Raw genomic sequence first — 17,739 nt, 5'->3', positions numbered from 1 at the left:
GTCGTAAAATGTTAAGGAATAAAAACTAGGTCACATGAAAGTGACTCACAATATAAATTTATCTATGAGTAGTCCTACAACATGTTATTATTATTATTATTATTTTTTAATTAAGAATTTTTCTCCTTTAAAAGAATAGCTAATTTTTAGAATGAAAGTTTTTAGGAACTACTAAAATTAAACCCTAAAACTTTGAAGCACTCGCTTAGTAGGAAAAAGTTGTGTCAATGTCAGAAAAACTTTAATTTGGGAAAAATAAAACTAGTAGTAGCTAATACTCTTGTGATGTACAGTGCTATTGTTGTACAATCCATAGGGTTGTTTGACCATTGAAAGATACTACTTTTAATCAGAAAATACTACAAAGGAAATCTAGAAAACTCTTCATGCAACCTACGATAGAAGGCACCCTTCAGCAAGATAGGTCCAGAAATTCTAGAACAAAAGATGGCTTAAAAATATGTTAACCTTCATAATGCATACACAACTCCGACCTCTCCTTTCTATACCCAATAGGCAATCAAGTCACACACTGCCCCTTCCCACTAGAAAAACATTGGTATGCAAGTCTCTTATGTGCAATCATGAATCTACTGGGTAGTCTCAATTTAAAAATAAACAAAATATCTGAAAGACTCCAGACAAAAAAACAGCCACCAACATGCACATATGTTATAATTCATTTGAAATTAGAAAATAAAAGCAATTAAAAATGAGAAATTCAATACACTTTGAAGTGATCCACCCCATCTAATGGTCTGCTTGACTTATTTCCATAATAGGAACATTTTATATCTAATAGAACATTTACTATGGAAGCTATGTGCCATGTGTGATTTAAGCAGTCTAAGACGGAAAGAGACTGTGAAGCCTCTAAATGGGAATGAATTAGTCCATGGCAATGGAAACCCAAGTAACCAAATACCTTCAAATTACCAACTCTTGTGCAAACACAAAGAGCAATAACGTAGATCTCTTGAAAGCATCTATTCATTCCATCTCCTCTCTTTCTTACTTTCAAAATGAAAGAATGATAAACTTATAAATTTCTTGAGAGCTGGAGACTATCAGGCTGGAAAAGTTATGATTCCCTCCCTCCATGGGCTAGACTACCACCTTTTTATCTCTCATTCCCTTCATTAAAGACTAGACTATCATAATAACCCACAATAGACTAGGATTAAGTGATCATTTTTCTTAGACATCTCATTCTAGTAGAAGAGAATCAACAATGTAGTTGTTAACTTGCCATGTATCACTAGGCTTAATATTGAAAAAATGACATTGTTCAGAATGGAAAATGCCATTTCAATCCTAATTTGAATACAAACATATTAAGCTAAATAATAAGTATCATAACCTTAACATATTGACAATTTAATAAAAATTAAGAAAATAATGTATGCAAAACATAGAATAGAAACTTTTCATTGATTATTCCATAACAACAATGGATTACAAGAATCAAATTTACGAGAGAGAGTTGTCATTAGAAATTGCAACTGACAAAGAATTAGTAGACTCTAATTTTCTCCCTTAAAATTTTGAAGGATTTACAATAAATGACTATAATCAAAAGATGTTTTTTAAAATTGTAACCATTTGTCATTGCAACACTAAAGATGACCATGTGGTGGTTCCCCTTTCATACCATCTAACAAGAGTCAAAAAATGTGCAGGCATATAAAACATGGCACTTGCACTTGATATAGCCCAGCATGGAGAAGAAACTTTCTAGTTTGCACAATGATTACATTTTTATAAACATAACAAAAAAGAACCATAATTATAACATAGCCAAGTTAGAGAGTAACTTCTCATGAACAAGAACATTGATCCAAAGTCATATATGCAAAGAAAAGTTCATGTCTAACTACCATAGGGTACAGTGAAATTGAGAACTCTTAACCTTCTAATGAAATTATTAGATCTTGCATATGGTTATCATTACCTATTTGTGGCAGCCATAAATGGAAATCAATGACGTTCCCAAATTTAACTCATACCACTTTAGAAAAGGTTAGTGCAGGTTAGTGCAAAACCAAGGGCTGAAGAATGCAAAGTGAAGCGATCCTTTCAAGAAAAGCCATGTTGTCATCAAATCATGACCCAATTACTTGGATCCTCTATCTTAATTCTTAACCATGGTTGCCTCCTTCATTCATGATTCTCTTGGGGATGAAGGAGACATGTTTAGAGAAGGGTTTGGCCAAACATTCAATTGTCAACTTGAAGAGCATCAGATTGAGTTATCTTTAAAGCAAGCACTCGACCACATGCCAAGATTCCATTCTAGAGGGCTTGCCCTACTATCCTAATGGGTAGGCTATATTTTTTTCTAGTAGTAGTATCAACTTGAGGATTTGGATGCAAGAATGAATGTGTAGCCTATGACAATGCCAACCCCAACTGATAATGACAAATCCATATCCATATAGCTATGATTTCAACCTATACTCCCAAGTTGGCAATGTAATCAACACATGCATTGGCCTCTCTATACACATGAGAAATAATTACTTTCTTAGAGGTATTTAAAATTGACCTAAACTCTTTTGTTTTCCCTTGAGGCAATTAATTATATTTTGGAGATGCCTTGACCTAAAGATAACTGCATTTCATAACTTATAGCAAGTTTCATAAAGAGGAGTAGCCATGTGACTAGATTGGCATTAATCCAACCATGAGGAGGGCAATGCCAAACAACATTATTTTAGGTTTTGCTTAATACATTTTGTATTAAAATCATAGAGGAGTAGAGCACCTTGAGAAAAATCCTTTATTGCTTATATTAAATTTTTTTCTATAGCACATTATTTTAAATATTTATGGAAGAAATGACTTATAAAAAAAAAATTTGGATACATCCATGCAATCATAACACTTTGAATTCTCAGCTACATGAGTTCATTAATTGTCATTTTTCAAAATCTAAAACCCAATTTTTATTACATATGGTTTGGAGTGCATCTGACTCCAATTAAGACAAGGATACCATGTAGAGGAGTATTGTTCCTATTTATCTGTCTCATCTTGTCCCATGCAATCAAATAATAGTTAAAATTGTATATAGAAATATTTTGAATGGTGAAATGGGGAAGTCCATATTTTTATTTTTTTACTAAAAGAGGGGTAAAACTTTTATTGAATACCAAAGAAAGGAGAACAACACAAGAAAAAAGAGAACTACAAAGCTTTATCGTGGTCCACAAGTTGAACTAGTATCTAAGATAAATCAAGGTGAAGCATTGTATGATCAATAATGTTCCAATTCTATCCATGCTTAGAGGCCCATTTAGCCAAACAATCAGCTACACCGTTCCACTCCCGAGGGATATACATAAAAGACACAAAATCTAGAGAATTTCATAACTGAATGATCTGTTGAATAACCAGAGCCAAATGCCAATCCACATGCACAAAGTTTTTACTATTCAATAAATTCACAACCACTTGCAAATAAATCTCACAAATAATTCTTTTCTAGCCATGTTTATAGCACTATTCCATTGCAACTAGGATAGCTAGGGCTTCCATGAGGTTATTAGTATGGTGGCCCTTGTATATAGAAAACAAAAATTGAATATCACTAGAACTATCACACCCAACTCCCACAATACTAGTCAGACTAGGATTCCCCTAAGAAGAGCCATCAGTTTTGATTTTAAGAATGCCCACCTCAGTAAGAGACTAATGCCCCTCACGATTAACATGCTAAGATTGTTGCCTAACTCTATTCCCAAAGTGATTGTGGGGGACTGAGGGAGTGCTGCCCTAAAGAGGAAAGATAGGCATGAGTAAATACTATCATCTCTAGGATCCAAACCTCCACCAATGTCACATTTAGCTAGGAGTGTTTCATAAAGAGAATTAACAATTTTCCCCTATAGGTGCCTGATCTCAAGTTGCACATCATGAAAGATCCTCCTATTCTTCTCAAGCCAAACATGCCATAATATAAAGGAAGGTTCAACAATCCAAGAACCCTAAAGAAAAGAAGTCTTGGAAAGGGGATGACCCAAATGGTCCCAGAATTTAGACAGAGAGGAAACATGCCAGCATGTTCATCCCCACACACTCCACCAGAAGTGCCAAATCTGTTTGGCAAAGGGGCACTGAAAAAAAAGGTGAGAAATAATCTCCTCACTTTTCCAACATAAAACATAGATGGAAGGCCCCTAGAATCCTTGCTTGCAGAGATTCTCCCAAGTAAGACAATGATTGTAAACCAAAATCCAGAGGAAAAAGTTACACTTAGGCCGTGAAAAACTATTCCAAACTTTCTTCCACCAAGAGACCTCCACCTCGCCAAAAAGTTGCTTTGTCAATGCAAGGTACCCTAAAGAAATAGAATACTTACCAAAAGAAGCACCTCCCCAAGCCAAAACATCAAGGTCCTACAAAGAGTTGCACTCTCTAGAAGCCAATATTTGAGATAGTTCCAATCGATCTCTCAAAGAGCCACCCAATGGCCAATCAAAAGAATTCTTCCATCTATAACCCACAACAAGGCCTAGATTATAAGCCTCCTTATAATGAGCCACCTTATTCCATCCGATAGAAAGGAAAAAATTACAAAGATACTGCAAGTGTGGATGAGAGGATAAGAGAGGAGGATGCCCATTCCAAGAATCACTCCAAAATAGAGCCTTAGTGCCTCTGTTATAGATCCAAAATAAACTTCTCTTCACCAGGTGAGCACTAATCTTGTGGGTATTCCACACCATAGAACCTCTTCCCTCAAGAGAAAACCTAGAAATATATAAAGGTTCGACACTTGGTAAATACTTGTGTGAAAAGATACAGGCCCAAAGCTGAGACTGACTAGAACACCATTGTCAATAAATCTTGGCAGTAAGAGCTTAACTGCACAAGATAAAAGAAAAAAGGCCAAGGCCTCCTTCTTTTTTTAGCCTACAAATGGTATCCCAATTGATGAGGCTCCATTTGGTATTTTGTAGATTTCCACTCCAAAGAAATTGGCAAGAGAGAGCATCAAATTCCTTAAGAAAATACATCAGGGCAACCTAAACGATGTTTCTATTTATGGGAAGGACCTGAATGACTGATTGAAGGAGTGTCACCCTACCAATAGTAGAGAGCCACCTATGAGTCCAATTATTGACTTTGTGTCACAATTTGTCAAGCAAGCTTTGCTAGAAAAACCTAGGCTATCTACCCACCACAATAGGGACCCCTAAGTAAGTTAGAGGGAGAGACTTAATATGAAATCTTAGGATATTAGCAATCCTCCACTGGATAGGCTTAGAAGTTTTGAAGAAAAAAATAGAGGACTTGTGGTCATTAATTTTCCACCTAGAGGTAGCCAAATAAGTATCCAAGGTGAGCCAAAAGACTTTAGCTTCCCAAATCTGAGCTCTCCCAACAAGGGCCGTATCGTCAACAAACTAGAGGTGGGAAAGAGTGGGCAAACCATTTCCCCATTACCATCCTTGAATCAAATTTTGGGAAGCATGAAACTTGATAAGTCTACCAAGTCCCTCAACCATAATGATAAACAAATAAGGAGAAAGGGGGTCTCCCTGGTGAAGACCTCTAGATGCCCCAAAAGGCTCTGTTGGTTCACCATTGAGAAGGATTGAGAAGGAAGGAGTAGTAACATAGTTAAGAACCCATTTGACCCATTCCTAACTGAAGCCAAAAGCCAGAAGAACTTTCCACAAGAAATTCCAATTGACTCTATCATAAGCCTTAGCCATATCAAGCTTAATGAAAATGGCATGTTCCCTAGAAGTATACATAGAGTGAATAGCTTTGGAAGCAATAATCACCCCATCCAAAAATTTATTTTCCTACCACAAAACCCCCTTGTTCCTGAGAGATAAATATGGGAAGCCAAACTTTAAGCCTCTCTGCTAGGAGCTTAGTAATGATTTTATAGACCACATTACAAAGAGCAATGGACCTAAAGAAGTCCAACTGATTAGCCTCTTCCTTCTTTGGAATAAGCACTAAGAAAGTAGCATTCAAGGCCTGAAACATTTCTTTGTTGGAATAGGACTCCTAAACCACATCCAAATGGTCATGATTGATAATATCCCAAAATTCCTGAAAAAATTCAATAGGGAAGCCATCATGCCCTAGAGCTTTGCCCTTTCGTAAGCTAAAGACTACCCCCTCCAAGTCAGACATACTAATAGGCCTCATAAGAGAGTCATTCATCTCCTTGGTCACAACAAAGGGAATACAAGATAGGATTGTAGTCTCCTCAATCTTTGCTAGAGGTAAATCATTTGAAAAGAGAGCAAAGTAAAACTGAATAGCTTCCCTCGAAATAGCTTGAGAGGAGGTCAGGTGTGTCCCATCAGAAGTAACAAGAGAAGAAATCTAACTCCTGTTACATCGTGTAGTGCCTCTTGTGTTTGTAGTTTGTACCTTATCTATTTTGATTTGAGAGATACTTGATACTCTTATTTTGTACCTTATGATGACCTGAGGGTTAGATGTTATACTTTGACTCAATACCATAGATGTTATACTACTATGCTGTTCAATTTATCATTTTGCATGTTGATGCTATTTTGAGATGATAGTAGATCCATGATGTTATCTAGTTTTATGGTTTATTGGACATATTTGTTGAGTATGTTATGAGATGGATTCTATGTTATGGTTATTTACTTCATTCTTGTATCTTTATGCTTTCTGCAAATGTGAGTGATGTAAATGGATTAAATAGGTATTTTAATACATGTTGCTTCAACTATGATATTATATGCAATTACACTTGATCGTGTGTTTTAGTGTGCAGGAATTATATCCCTGACAATAGTACATGGAGTTAGTGATTTAGCTTTTCATATTTTGCCAATATCGTCCCTGTATGTTGATGTACCCTTATTTAGTTGTTTAAATCTAAACCTTTCGGTGATTAGTAAATCTGAACTCATCTGCATTATGTGATTAGACCAGTGAGTGTGTCTATGGATTTAGAAGTTCGCATTTGTCGTGAAAGTGTTATGTTATTTTTCATGATTTTGGGTTTTTTGGGTTTTAAATATTTTCAAATTTAATTTCTAGCAACTTTGCCTTAGGTGAATTTTCATTACGAATAATAACCTTATTTTGTTTGGGTTGATTCAAAGTTTAGCTACTCCAGCTGGCTAATTTCTAGAATTGACTATTCACTTGAAAAGTGAATAAGTATTGGAAAAGTGAATTCATTATTCACTTCTCACTTTTTAGAAATAGAATTTTGAGAGAAAATTTGTAAATCCTCTTTTGAAGGATGCTTGTTTTGTTCGTTTTGGGAGCTATGAGAGTGGGATCTGCGTGAGGTTGGTCTCGTTGGATTTGGCTCGGGGAGTTTTTACTTTGTCATCATTTTTAGAAAATTCAGGGGGTGATTTATTTTATTGGGCAAGTTACTATTTCTGCCCCTTTTTTTGTCAGGTAGGGCTTTCTCATTTTGTTGCTTTCCCCTTGTTTTGGATTCTATTTCTTGTAGCAGTATGTTAGGAGGTAGAGAACTAGTGTTTCCCTCCATTTTTGTTTGCTAGTTCTACCCAGTTGGTCAGGTATGAACATTTTCCCTATTTTTGAAATGAGGGTTTGGGTTTTTGAGCCGTTATGCTGGCCATTTTTGCATACGGTGTTTGATTTCAATTATTTTTGGATTTTTGGGGTTTTTGCACCCAAAGGCCAAATGGGTTTTAATTTCAATTTTTTTCCAAAATTTTGAGTTTTTGCCTCATTTTGCTTGTTGTCCTACTTTCTCAAGTTTTTTGGCACAATGTGGGTCATGGACTTGGATGATCTGTTTGGATATCTGTCATACCACTTTTGCACTTTATGTTGCATTGGGATGCATGTAGAATCCATCATCCCAATTATGTTTTCAATTGATTGACTTTCTATTTGTGTTCTCATCCAGTCCTTTTGGTATGATCTTTGTGATGGTGGTGCACCACACACAAGTACATCTATTGGGTGACCTGTAGGGCCTGATCTTCCATGGTACTTTTAGAAGTTGTGATCATTTGGGATGGGTTGAGAATTTGCATTCCTATGGGCACTCATCATTGGATGAGCATGGGTAGGGTAGGGTAACATATGGAGGTGGCTTCTACCTTGTAGCCTCGTGATCATTGTGCCTAGAGGGTTGGTGAAGGAAACTTTAATTAAGTGATAATTAAATAAAACATTGGGTGGTAATAAACTTATGATAATAAAATATTTGGAGGGCTAGAGCCTTTCCATCGAGGGATGTTAAATCTGCACAAGTCCTAACTTGGGCTTTTTGATGCCAAGTGACTCTCCATGATGTTAGTGCCTACATAGTAGCCCATTGAGATGTCTAACCAGGACCTGTAGTTTATGCATTGACTTTGTCTTGGGTTCAGTCATCATACTACTTGGCTTGTGTGTTAGCCATGGATGTTGTTTTGTGTATGTTTTTGGTTGGATCATTATCTCCATCAGCATGATGGGTGTGGACCTATGGGTGCCATGTGGTTGGGATGCATAGCTACCTTCACCACTACTAGGGACCAGTGTTTAGAGATGATCTTATATCCTAGTGTGACCATTTTTAGATGTATTCACTTGGTACTTTGGTTTATAGAATATGCTTCTTGTGATTTATGCTTTCATTAGGATGTTTTTTTATCATGTTTAGATGATATTAGTTTTGACGCATTCTTTATTATGATGATTGGCATGTGATAGGTGATGTTATCTACTTGCAGGTTTATCTTCTGTTGTACTACTAGCATGTTATATTTTCTTATGCTTTTGGTTATTAGTATGTTTAGTAGTGACATCCCTATCACAACAGTATCGACAATTTGATTGGTGGCTTGGGATGTTACGTGCAGTGGATGGCTAGGGCCCATGATGGCCTTATGATGCCATTAACAATTGGGAGGAACTACATACTTAGTTTGGTTGTTTTGTACATTGCGATGTTACTTTAGTTCACTATAATTTTCCTTTTGTGTTTTTACTCTTATCTGTTAGATGGTTAGATGTTATTCTTTCCATATTTCCTTGTTCAATTTGAGGGTTCTTGCCTCAAAATATGGATCCAGTACTCCCCAATGTGGAGGTTCTGAACTTAGTTTTGGTCTTTTGTTTGTCCTTAAGTGTTTTTATTATTTCCTAAGCAACCTTTTATCAACATGGTGCAACACAAAAATGTATCACATGCCCATTGAAACTATATCATGTGTCCCCTGATTCTATCGCATGCCTCTTGGAGAAATGTCATAGAATATTGGAAAGTATCACACCTCCTTATAAGAAATGTTGTACAACACCCTTAAAGTGTCGCACACCTTTGAGAGAAGTATCGCCTAGTCCTTGAAAATGTCCTCCTCCTTCTTTAGAAATGTCGCACGATACTTTTCTATGTTGTATTAAAGTATCACCTGGTTTTGATAAAAACTTGTGCGGGCAAACAACAGCCACTTTTTAGTCTAGTCTGAACTTTTTGAGAGTTGATTTAGATACACTCTTTGGTGTTCTTCAACTCTATGGTATTGCATTTTGATTCCAGTTGTGTGTGTTTCCTTACTAAAACTCTTGGGGTTTAAAATATATTGTTTAAGTATAAGTTGACGTATATTTAATTCCTTATAATTAAGATATATTTTAATATATTGGACAATTTATTTGATAGAGGTTTTAGACCTCTACGGGCTAAGATAAAGATTCTAGAAAAATTTAGGGCTTCAAAAATATAGACTTAGCCAAATTTTAGGACTTCAGGACTTCAAACTTCTCCAATTTTTAGGAGTTAGCATTTGTTTGTCAGCTTGGTTGATCTTGTATGTCTTCTTATTTTTGTTTTGGTTAGTAGTGGTATTTGGAGTTTCGTTGGTGTTGGTTGTTTGTCTGTCTTCCATTACGATCTTTATGATCTATGTAGGTTGTTATCATGTGCAGTTACACTTAGTTTTTTTTTTTTTTTAAATATTATCTTGCTTGTTTTTCATCCTCGTTTCCAAGGATCTTTGGGTAGGGCAGGACACATCGAACCTACACATATTTTTGGAAAAAAGTGTTTTTCTTGTCCCCTTCCTGAAGATAGTCAATACGATCCTTTTGCTTTCGATAAATTTCTTCTCTAAGATCCCACTCAGCTAAATTAGTAGAAGCTCGAGATTCTGCTATGCCAAGAGCTTTAGAAAAACCCAGATCCTGAATCTGCCTGGTAATATAATCAAGATGATCCTAAGCCCTCTTCTTCATAATGTGGAGATTACCAAAATAATTCTTGTTCCAATGCTTCAACTTCCTTTTAACATATTGAAGTTTTTTAGAGAAGGAGAACATAGCAGTGCCATAGGTAGGGCCTCCCTATCTCCACCAGTAAGCCATTAAGTCATGAAGAGAAGATTCTCAAAGCCACATCAGCTAGAACTTAAAGGGAGGCTTCTTGGGGACAACAACATAACTAGCTATGAGCTTAATAGGCCAGTGGTCAGAACCTCTCCAATCAAGAATTTTAGAAGAGAGTGAAAGAGAGCCAGAATTCCAAAAACAAGAAACAAGGAACCTGTCCAAGCATTCTGAGATAACATCATTACCAGCCCTTTGATTGTTCCAAGTGAAGATCCCATTGAGAGGTTTGACATCAAAGAGATGTAAAAGATTAATATTTTGTCAAAGAAGCTCAAAATAAGGACCCAAGTGGGCTAGCCCACCCCTCTTTTCCTCTAGACTAAGAATAGAGTTGAAGTCTTCAGCCACAATCCAAGGCAAGAAAGGATGACAGCTTCTGACATGCCTAATATGATCCCAAAGCTTAATCTTGCTAGAGAGATCAATAGGAACATACATATTAGTAACAAGAATCATCTCTCCAATTTCTAGAGAGGAAGCAACCATAGAGAGAGTCGAGAGGCAAGAGACCCAGTCAAGTGGCATAACTTTCCTAGGATCCTAGCAAATGGCGAGACCACCAGAGCTCCCCAAAGTACCAATGCACTAACATTGGCCTAGAAACCAAATGTTAGGAGCACATCTAAACATGAAGTCCACTAAAATCTTGGTCTCTTGGATACAAAATATATCTAGAGAATGCTCAACCACTAACTCGTGAATAGATTTTTGTCTAGGGATGTTATTCAACCCCCTTAAATTCCATCAGAGAATAATCATTAAGTAGAGTGGGTAAAATGCTCATCTAAGGTCCTGATAGCCCCAGACTCTACCAGTAAATCTCTTGTAAGTTTAATTTTTTCCTGATCCTGCTTTTGTCCAACTCTTGAGGGAGTAGAAAAAGAGACTTTCTTAAATGGTCTTTGCATCAGGCCCAAAGAAAGAGAAGATCCCTTTCCTTTACCAAAAGCAAACACACTTTTAACCAAATCTGCTAGAAGAACATCCTTTTCCTATTGAGCAGGAGAAACCACAAGGACACCAGACTCAGGGCCAATAGAAGTCTGTGGCAACTGCTGAACTACAATATCCTAGTTGCCACTAAGAAAAGAACTCCTCCCTTGTGAGCCAATAGCTACACACCAAGCCTCTACAAGAATACCTTCTTCTATGACCATGTTGTCAATAACCTCAAAACAATTGAACCCTAAGTCCACTTGCTGATCTAGATGAGATCACTTCTAACCCTACCCCTTAGCATAGTTTCAAGCTAGGATAAAACCATCCTTATTAGGACCAATAGTATTAGATGACCCTTGCCCCTAACTTGAAGTGTTAATTTGAGCTTTCCCTTTTCCTATACTATCAATCTGAACATTGCCTTTTCCAATACTAACATTATGACCATTCCCCTTACCATCATTGGCCATCCTTGGACTAGAGGACCTAGTAGGGGTACCATTGCCTTTGGAGGCTTGAGGGAATTGACACTATAAATGCCCATATGTATGATAAATATAGCAACAAAGGGGAATAGATTCATAGTCTAGCTATTAGATCCAAGAAGTAGAGCCTAGGCAAATTTCTAAAGAATCTGGTAAATGATTATTTAAATCAATTTCAACACAAATATGAGCATAAGAAATAACATTTTTGTCCAGTGATTGATTGTCAACATTTTGAGCAACCTTTTTGTCCATTTTTCATTGTAAATACAATTTCTTGTTTTGCAATATGTTCTCTCTCAAGTCTGTTTAGGATTTTTCCTAGCTCCACCTCTTCCTTCTTTGGGTTCCCTTTGTCAAGTTATTTGCATGTAGGTGATCTTGGTGAGCTATAGAGTTGGATTTTGTCAACTCCTACATGGTATCAGAGCCTCTGTATTGCTTCTTAGTTGAAGGTTTTTTGAAGCCGTGATTCAGAGACACAAACCCTAGTTTGTTTTTACATTTTTCTTCAATATGTGGGAAGAGCATTTTTTTGGAGCACCTTGGGCCCAAAAAAACATTGCCATTGGATCCAAAAGGTCATTTGTAGTCAGGATTCATATAAAATTTTTTGATTTTGGAGATAGGGCTCCAGGAGGAAAAAAAATTTGGTTGCAGGGCTTTTTGTACGGACTGCATAGATGATTTATCAAAAAATTAAAAATAATTTTTTTTTATGGGTGCACCACCATGGCACCACCCAACAGCCACCATAGGGTTGCTCGCATGCCACACTAGTGTCGGTAGTGCCACCCGCACACTACCCTTTCAACACCATAGCCCAACCTTAGTCTACACACCACCTCTTCTGACCGTGATACCTGTATTCTTTGTTTCAACAAGTAGAAACCTCCAATGCACCACCTCTGTAGTGCTTCATAACCAATTCACAACCTCCACTTTTCTCGTTGACACTTGACAGCATAGTTAGTGACATCAAGGCCTTTTTTCCCTATTAGCGTGTCGAGGGTGTGACACATGGCATAGTTTCCATCTGGCACTTTTCCATATGGACCCTATCATGTTAGCACTCTACCACATGGACCTACCATGTGGCACATTTTTTTGCAGCTTCTTCTTGCTTTAGTGATGCTCTTCATGATCACTTTTTGTTCCTATTTTATAGGGACACTTCTCTAGTTGGAGGCTTCTTCAGTCCTTCACTAGGTTTACCTCTTTTTGGGTGAGGGTTTTTCCCACATGGTTTTCTCTCTTTCCCTATTTTTAGAGGTTGCATTTCTTTGCATTGTACATGGGTATCTAACATGACCTTATTGCTGGGGCCCATTCTACATTTCATCTTAGTTTTGTGAGCTTAAGGGATTCCCCTAAGTTGCACTTAAGAGGGGGTGTTAGAGTAAATAATTAATTATTTATTATTTATTCTATTTACTTAAGATTACTTAGGTTAATGCATTCATTTAATTGTTGTAGTGATGAGTTGTTGACAACATGGGAGTTTGTTTCCTTCTAGCATGTTCCACCTTTTTGTGGATGTTTAGTTGTCAACCTTATCTTCTACCACTTTCCAACTTGTTCTACAAGCTTCCATGAGGCCTTTGTATTTGGGCTCTCTCATTGTATTTTCTTATTCCATTTTTCATTGTAAATACAAATTCTTGTTTTGCAAAATGTTCTCTCTCAAGTCCATTTAGGGTTTTTCCAAGCTCCACCTCTTCCTTCTTTGGTTTCCCTTTGTTAGGTTGTTTGCATGTAGGTGATCTTGGTGAGCTGTGGAGTTGGATTTCATCAACTCCTACAATTTTGTGAGAGTGATTATAGATGTGGTTTGAATGTTGCAATTGATGTTTGACATTGATAACAGTGGTTTGAATGAATGAACATTGATTTTTCAAAATTTATATATATAAAAGTTTCATCATAATTTAGTAGCTTCAATTATTTGAACTCTCCCTTTATTTCAGAAGGGACTGGTCCTTTCCCACTTTCTATATTTAAAAAAAAAAATCACCAGACTATAATGTGAGTAAAAGTAGATAGAACTTAACCTTCATGAATGGATTTTGAAATAAAAGTTGAGACAACATCATGAAATCCACTACCATAAACATAGTACTATAGAGGGCACATCTATAATGTTTGTATTACTTGGAACCTATGATGCAGTACAAATATACTTGCTAATAAGGATGCTCTCCTCAGATACATAATATCATCAAATAGTTTCAAACATTGACCCTCTTCATATTCAACAGGCAACTGGATTTCCAATGCTTTGAGAGAGGGTGTCCTCTGAAGAAAGCTACTTATTACTTCAACTTCTGTATGGTCAAACCTAAGAATGTCTATGCCTATTTTCTTGAGATTGAGATGTAGTGTGGTGAGGCACACATCGGTATGATCTCTTGCCATCTCCTACATTGCATTGCTATGAATGATTAATATAACTAAGAGTTCCTTTCACATGTGAAGCAAATTCTACTAATTTTGAAAGAGAATGTTATGTGGTAGGGCTTGCTGAAAGGAGGGAGTAAGCATTGTGTCACATTAAGAGATGAAATTAGTTATCCTTTATCAGAAGATGCAACCTAGCAGAAGATTTCACTAGAAAAACATGGTAAAATCAAAGAGAGGCATGAAATGCAGGCGTGGAATCTGGATGAGTAGCCTCTATGCAAATTGTGTCAAAGCCCATGCTTGTTATTATTTCCAACTCCTAGTTCAAGTATATAATCTAGATGTAGAGTATATAGTTTCATGACTAATACTCAGCAATTGATTCGCATTTTTGCAGAGGTCTCCAGGCAAAATGCCCTCAATATTTCAAGGATTTATTTTGCAAAATCAGTTGTTTTAAAGAGTACCATATGAGGACAAGTCAACATTTTTTGTGAGAGGTTAACACACAACTTATATTGAGATATATCTTTTACTTATATTGGTATGCATTGAGCATAAAGCCAAAGAAAATTAAAATCCTTGGTTTTTCTATTTGGAATAATTTGAATTCAAACATGTACAAAGAACTTTTTGTGCATTTTTTATGCATTATATTTACTATATTGGAGTAGGATCAACAATTCAAATGTATGGTAGTTTGTTTGATATCAATTATGTACCTTTCATCATAATTGTATTTATTAAGACACTCTTTAGTAGTTACCTTGTAGACACTGTATGAGTTTGACTATCATATTTCAGGAACTTTTCAATATAGAGCATGGAATATATACCAGTTGCAAACTAGATTGCCATAAACTAGTGAAATGCATTCAGCCATTGCTAGTTGATCAACGAAGAGAGCACATACTCAAGGCTGCCCCAAATTTTGCAAAGCATCAATGATTGTGAGTTCTTTGCAAACAATTTGATTTTCTTTCTTCTCTTTATTTTTGGTTTTGTTGATCATTTATATTATGAAGTAGTAATGATTGAGTTGTCGATTGCTGGTTTAGAGAATTAATAACTACTTTTATTATTATGAACTTGTCCAAGCTCAACAAGCTTGTTTTAGAGCTAATTGAGGGCAATTCATGGCATGTTGATCATATTGTGCCAGTATATAAAGGAGGCGATATAATTGTCAAAATCATATATTCAAATTTTCTATGAATTTTACAATGTAGCAGGCCTTGTTAGTTTTCTTCTTAAAAATAAATTTCAAACAAGGTTATCTCTATGGAAACAATATGCATGGGTTGTTATGGTGGTCATTTTTGTAATTTTATATGAGTGGTTTCAAATGTAATATAGGCGAATGCAAATTGTAAAACATGAGAACATTTTGTGTTATCTACCATTCAAAGGTTACTGCAATGCAACAAAAGGATTGTCTCTTGACACGAGAAAGAGAAAAAGGACTACATATTACAATTGAACAACTTATAAATAGATTTTTTGAAAAATGTATGAAGTCATATTCTAAGGTATGTTGGAGATTTGATATAACATAAGTTTGTGTATTGAAAAACACAACCTAAAATTTTGACTTATAATTTAATGTGTTGAGGGATTGATGGTTTGTATCTTATTCAAGCTAACAAGCATGAAAAGATAGATGATTCTAGTGAGACTGAGGATGAAAAAGAACTTTTAATTGATGTCTCTGGAAGTGCATATTCAGGGAAGCCCATCGACATACAATCATATTCTGATCAATCCAATAAAATTGATGATTATGAGTTAGAGATGGGAAACAAGAGTCCAAAATGAACTTGTTAAGAGAAGCCATTTTTGCCAGATGAACCAAATTTACACCTGCAAACAATTGAGAGGTGAAGTACCTATCGAGCAAAGTGGGTACATTGGGATTTTCTTCAACATTAGTTCAACAGAAGCATCTCTATTTCCAGTAAAGTTGAATGGCAATATTTTTGAAGGGGTTGCTAATGAGAGTTAAAGGTTAATCAGTTCTCTATTTATTTTTAACCATCATCTTTTACTTAAATAATTTCAAAATGCATGACATTAAACTACTAAATATGACCTTTAAGTTTGTAAATACCTGTGCAAAGAAACCAAATATAGAGAGTGAATAAAGATTTGGAAGCTTGTAAAGTAGTTTAAATAGAGAAACATCCATATCTAATTACTTATCAAATATGTCGACAATGTATATGACAAGTGTCTCCAAGGACTGGAAGTTGCCCATGATATGAAGAAATCTACTCACTGAAACAATTCTTGGATTGCTTCTTTGTCATTGCGAGCAATCTAGTTTGAATTCCTTCAAAGTACCTCCACATTGCATTTCAAGATGAAAGATGGCATAAGAAATCTCATAGAACCTTATGCCATTCACACTCAAATCCTCAATCATGTACCCACTTAAAATTTTGAGTTTAGTGTAGTGAACAGACAGAGAATCTACTCTTTGTATATCTAAATGTTCAATAGTAGTTGAAACAATTACGACATTACCTAACACAACATCTACTATTATTTAAAGTTTTTGCAGAAGAGGGCAGAGTGAAATCAAGGATACTAAAGATTCATCTGTCAATAGAACATTACTAAGGTAACAAGTGATGAGGTGAGGAAATCTAGCAAAACTGATTGGGAAACTGGTGAGATCGTAGTTGTGTAGACGAAGTGTTTCAAGACTTGTACATGAAAATAGGGGAGGGTTTGGGGTTTCCTTTAAAGCAAAATTCTTGTGATCAAACATAGTGAGGTGTTTGACATTACACCAAGATGCGTACCTTACCCATTTATAGACGTTATGACAAGAGAAGTGTTGTCATTGGTTACAAATAAACCCAATGTCATGGAGGTGAAAGGCAGCCAAATTGCGTGAATGCAAAAGTAATATGTTGGAAATTATATTCTCAATGCTTAATAGGATGAGTGGGTCAAGATAATGATAATGAGACCCCAAAACAAGACACAAAGAGAAAGTGAGTTTAGGCATCTGAGTTTAGAGAAATCTCCATCTCTTGGATAGAACACGCATCAAGTTTTCAACTCCAACAAAATGCAAATGATCCCATGTGTGCAAAAAACAAAAAATAAGAAATGTTTTTTTTTTACATCTAAGCCCCGTGTTGGTAAAAATTTTGACCAACACATTTTGACTTACATGTGTTATTCAAAATTTTGACCAACATAGGGCTTAGATGTTTTTTTTTTTAAAAATTCCTTCTACATTCTGACCAACCTAAATTTTTTTAGTTGATGATTGAAAATTTTGGTAGAAAAATGAGGTCAAATGTAGTAGTGTTAATAGGATAATATAATATTTTATAAGTTTCATGATAAAATTTATAATGACATTTGACATTGTTGTCAAAGGGGAGAAGTGTAACTAAAGAGGGAGAATATATTATAAGGAAGATAAGACATTGAATGCAAGAGGAGAATACATATATAAGAAGATAAAAAAATTAGTAAAGGAGAGATTTTCTAAAGGCAGAGTGATATAGAGTTGAAGCTACAAAGGAAAACATGA

At 35.8% G+C, this 17,739-nt stretch overlaps 2 pseudogenes; both read right to left on the bottom strand.

The window, feature by feature from the left end:
- LOC149552279 (large ribosomal subunit protein uL3z-like) overlaps positions 1–12,756 on the bottom strand; it is a 96,411-nt pseudogene extending 83,655 nt beyond the window's left edge.
- A 1,166-nt stretch (positions 12,757–13,922) lies between these two features.
- The window catches only part of LOC149552278 (uncharacterized), a 138,365-nt pseudogene continuing 134,548 nt past the window's right edge, over positions 13,923–17,739 (bottom strand).

Source organism: Cupressus sempervirens, chromosome 6, assembly GCF_028749045.1.
Source record: "Cupressus sempervirens isolate cs-2001-9-10 chromosome 6, ASM2874904v1, whole genome shotgun sequence".
Lineage (NCBI taxonomy): Eukaryota > Viridiplantae > Streptophyta > Pinopsida > Cupressales > Cupressaceae > Cupressus > Cupressus sempervirens.
The sequence above is the reverse complement of the archived record's forward strand: the minus strand, read 5'-3'. Positions and strand labels throughout refer to the sequence as shown.